Consider the following 5,290-nt stretch of genomic DNA (forward strand, 5'->3'; position numbering starts at 1 on the left):
GTCTCTGACATCAGTGGTCTTGCCTGTATTGGGTTGTTGAAGTAGTCCATGAACTTTTACCATAGAATTTGAGATGCTAAATAATACTACTGGTACCTCTTCTAGATACAATTTTCTAGGTTCCATACATGCTCCTCCCTGCCCTCACAGTAGCAGTAGAAACCCAATCAACCACACCAGTCAGCACAGTAACCCCCTTCTTTGCCTGTTTTTTCAGTGGAGTAAAGAGCCCAATAGTTCCAGCTAGCAGTCTCAGCTTCCAGTTCAATAGAATTGTTACTGTGTCCCCTGGTGGAAGCATTCCTCCCTTGGGAACTAAGACTTCTAAACCAGCATAGTCCAACATTGTGGAGTTGAGAAAGCAAAAATTTTGCTAATGGATCATTAGGTGTAATGGCAGAAAGAATTACTAATATTTGCATTTCTTGATTCCCATGCCGTGAATCCTCTGTTAGAAAGAGTATCATATTTTGGTCACTGAATCAGAACATATATTGGCTCCTGAAAGCAATACCCCAGCTCCAAATAAGTGTTGTCTCATAGCTGGTGTAAGTGACTCTTCAGGCCATTCCACTATTTTATCAAGCTAACTGCCTCAGAATGATGGACAGTATAGTAAGACCAGTGAATTCCTTGATCATGAACCTAATGCCACATTTCATCCACTGTAAAGTGAGTCCATTGGTCAGAAGTAATGCTGTTTGGCATAGCATGAGTGTGAGTAAAGAATTCTGTAAGTCCATGAAAAGTGGTTTTGCCAGAAGTATGGAAGGCAGGGCAAACCCACATCAGAGGAAATGAAACAAATTGCTGCCTCTTCCATGATGGATATTATTCAATTAATTAGCCTACCTTCAGTTTCGTTTAGTTGTCACATTGAGAGCTCAGTGTTGGTCCCTGCTGTTGGCAGGTTATGGTCTCAGTGGTGACTATAGGTAGATCGATCTTGCTGAGTGGATGCCCATGTTGCTGAACCCTTGCTAATCTCTGTCCCTGTTGCTATTACCTTTTTGTGCAAGAGCCCATCGGGTAATGACAGAAGTGACTGGAGAAAGAGTGACTCACCTCCGCAATTGAATCATGTTTTCTACTTGATTATTAAGAGTGTCTTACGCTGAAATTACTTTTCACTGAGCATTTACATGAAGCTCAAGTATCCTCACCCTGTTTGCTAATTCTGAGAGGTCCATCCAAATAACACTTCCCCTGATCGCATTGTGATCAATGTCACAATTTGGTTCCTTCCTAGTCTCCGATCAACTAGAGAAATAGTTAGCCACTGCTCATGAATGAGTGTAGACCCATACCTCTGGCAATCTTTCCTTCCAGGCAAGATGAATAACCAGTTCTTTGTTCAAAGGTCTGCCTGCTGGGAAGGTTTCCCCTCACGGCCACCCTTGAGTGGGGCTGCAGAGCTCCAACCAGCCACTTGGAGGATGTACCAGTATATTGTGTGAAACCATCTGTAAAGCAGGCCCAACTTTTTTATTTATCAGTTAACTGGTCACCTATTTCCACAAGCTTGGTGGTTTAGACAATACCCAGGTCATGATGGGGAGCTCAGTCTGAATAGTAAATTGGTGGTCCATGTTCAAACAGTTTCTATTGCAGTCAATGAACAAGCCTGAGGCTGTTTATCAAAAAGAGAATAGTTATGTGTAGAAGTTGGCATAACTTTGCTGCAAAATACTAAAGGCCTATATTGTGATCCACCTATAATGGCCAGCCACAGGCTTCATCTGGCATCTCTTTAAACACTGTTAGATCTACTGGATCCTATGGCCCAAACAGTAGAGCAGCTTGCATGATAAGCTGGATCTGGTGCACAGCCTTCTCCTGGCTCCCACTCAAATCTTATAGCCTTATAGATTACTGATAAATAGGTCAGAGCATCCTTCCCAAATGCTGTATATGAGTTGACTTCAAAATCTGAAGAGGGCCCTTTGTTGTTGTTCCTCTTTTTTAGTGGGAGGAGATACAAGATCAGGAACTTGTCTCTCTTGGAGGGGATATCTCAACACGCCCTACACCCTTGAACTCTTAGAAATTTCAGACAACTCTCGAATTTTTGTAGCATTTATTTCCCACCCTCCAGCCTGCATGCATCTTACCAAAGTTTTTGCTGCTTTCAGATCAAATCAGCATGATATCATCAACATAGTCCGCCAGTATAATGTCCTATGTAACGCAAGGTGATCAAGGTTCCTGTGGACTAGATTATGACTGACGGTTGGACAGTTGATATAACCTTTAGGTAGGACAAAGAGGTGTATTAGTGATTTTTCAAGCTGAAAGGAAACTGTTTCTGGTGGTCTTTGGGTATAGAGAAAAAAGTGCTTTCCAGATGAATAGCTATGATATCAGGGAATCCAGTGCTGTGTTTATTTGCTCTAAGAAAAAAAAAATCACATCTGGAATAGCAGCTGAAACTGGAGTCGATAACTGATTAAGTTTATAATAATTCATTGTTATTCCCTAAGACCCATCTATTTTCTGCACAGTCCGAATAGGCGAGTTAAATGGAGATTTGGTAGGAAAAATTACCCTTTCACCCCTCAAGTCCTTGACAGTGGCACTAATCTCTGCAATCCTTCCAGGAATATGGTTTCCTCTTTCTGTAGGTGAAGGCAGTTATAGAGGTTTTCACTTGCTCTTTCCTTTAGTAGCCCTCGGGGAACCAATATGGTTATTGTATTAGTTTGCCAGGACTGCCATAATATAATACCACAGGCTGGATAGCTTAAACAACAGGAACTTAGTTTTTCAGTTATAGAGGCTGGATGTCCAAGGTGTTGGTTTTGGTTGGTTTCTTCTGAGTCCTCTCTTCTTGGCTTGCAGATGGCCACCTTCATTCCGTGTCCTCACATGGCCTTTTCTCTGTGTGCACGTCATCACTGGTATTTCTCTATGCACCCTAATGGCCTGATTTAAACTTAATCAACTCTGCAAAGGCCCTATCTCCAAATGCAGTCACATTCTGAGGTATGGGGGGTTAGGGCTTCAACACATGAATTTTGAGGAGACACAAATCAGTTCATACCAGTTATTCTGTCGGTAAGATTCTGGATCCAAGTGCAAATTCCACTATCACTTGACTTCTATAGTTCTGCACTGTGACTGGACCACATTAGAGTTTTGGGTCCCTAGGAATTCGTGTTGGCCAAGAGCAACTGAACAGAAATCTGTGAAAAATTTGAGACATTTCTTTACTCAATGAGCGGTTACTCTGGGTAAATGGGCAAATGGCTGCCAGTCCCTTTAGGAAAATGTAAGAGGAAGATTTTTCGTATACATTTTTAAAAGGTAGTGGGGATCTTCTTAAAGGGGACCTGGGCTTACCTTCATTCAGGGAGCTCTGGGTCTGGGAACAAGCCAACATCTGGAAATTGGTTGAGGAACCACAATTTTGTGCAGATGATTCAAGTCAGACTTCTGCATACAGGAACATGATAAATCAAATTAAACTTGTGTAGTCTGCCCATCTATTTCAGTCCTGGTAACAGCATGATTAATTAGCCAACATCAAAGAACTCTGCAGGTGAAAACTTTCTGATTACTTAGCTTTACTGCCATTACAATAAAATTCATTGTCATACATGGTCCTCAGTTTTCCATCACTATAAATTGGCAAAATCTGGCAATTATTTTGGCATTCATGGGACCTCTTTCTGGACCATGCCTTGTACTCAGCTCCCTGGGTCCTTCTGGGACTTGAGGCTGACTATATGTGTAGAAGCAATGAGAGGCAGAGGTGATGGAGCTCGAGAAGGATCATCTTTTCCATGAAAGGTCCCTACCTTAGGAAAGGCCATTGCAGGCTCTTCAGATAAGGGAAGTCTAATCTCTTCAGAGAGGAGATGAAGAGCTGCTTCCATCGGAAGAGGAGGTTCAGCAGGGTTTGGATGTTCAAGGTTCTCAGGTTCTTTGAATCTGCCTAATCTTTTAAGACTCTATTATTTTTCTAATCAATACCTTAACTTTAACATAAAAGACCTCTTGAAGCTATCGATTCAGTTTCCATTGTAATTTAATCACCTATAGATTCAGATTTTGGGTTTAGTTTTCAGAAACATCAACCCTGAGTGTACAGGAAATGAGGATTTCTTTCAGGGAAGTCATAAATGCTTTTTGGTTCCTTATTTCTTCACGACTGGGGAATTTTAAGCTCAGAGATGATCATTTCCTTTCTCCAAGCTCCATTAGTGGACAAAAAACTCCATAGACTTTGTTCTGTTATTTCCGCTATAATATTTGATGGATGCAGCAATTTGATCACCTTGCCTTTTATGAGCACTCAATTGCACGTGTCTTCAGGTGATCATTTAAGTAACTTTTGCCACTGGATGTCATGGACTGCTACCGTCTCATTTACTGTTAGCAACAGGGTCACTAACGCCTTTATATCTAATTAGAACAGAGAAGAAATTTTAGATTCTTCTCCCTAAAATTCTGTTCTTCTGAAAAAACATTCAGTCCCCAAACTTGAACCATCAGAACTCACTCAAGAAAATAAGCACTAAAATACTATGACCTTTACTATAGAAATTAGAGCTTACATGCATGTGGGAGGAGCCAGGAAAGTGAAAATCTGGACAAGAGGAATGAGAGAATCTCAAAGTCACTAACATCACAGCCTGAAGCATTAGTGTTGATGTGCAGGTGAAAGCTTGTGGGAAAATCTCCCAAGCAGAAAGTTCCAAAAGTATCTGTTTCAAGCAGAATTGCAAAAAAGAATTGCACGGAAGTGGGACGTAAAGGGTGAGCTTGTGGAGAGGTCTGAGGAAGCTGCCACCTCTATGGGGAATGCAGTCCACTATTTGGTGCTTGATGTGGGTTGCTCTTGGCTGTCACAGCCAGAAGTTGGGAAAATGAGCCTATAGCTGGGGCCCTTTAGGCGCATTTACCATGCCTGTCACTGTGTTTGATTGTCATGATCTTTTCAGAGTAATGGCTTCTGTTTCACTTCTGCTATCCAAATGTCACACAAGTATCGCTCTTGGCTGGCTTTAACCAAGCACATTAAGGGAAGGATACTCTGCAAGATGCTATTCCCAGCCTTAGATGGGAGTGATAACGCCATGTTGACAAAACACAATCCAGTATACAGACAGACAGTGGAATGGGGATATTCTGTAATGTAGTTTTACAAATTAACAAGCAATTTAATATAATAGATAAGGCATATTATTTCTTTATTTTGTCTCTATTGATCAAGGTTGATGCTATGTATGTAAGCACATGTGTATGTGTGTATTTACCTTTGTGTTGACTCATATCAGTATAAGAGAAA

Source organism: Equus quagga, chromosome 1 (genome assembly GCF_021613505.1).
Source record: "Equus quagga isolate Etosha38 chromosome 1, UCLA_HA_Equagga_1.0, whole genome shotgun sequence".
Classification (NCBI taxonomy): domain Eukaryota; kingdom Metazoa; phylum Chordata; class Mammalia; order Perissodactyla; family Equidae; genus Equus; species Equus quagga.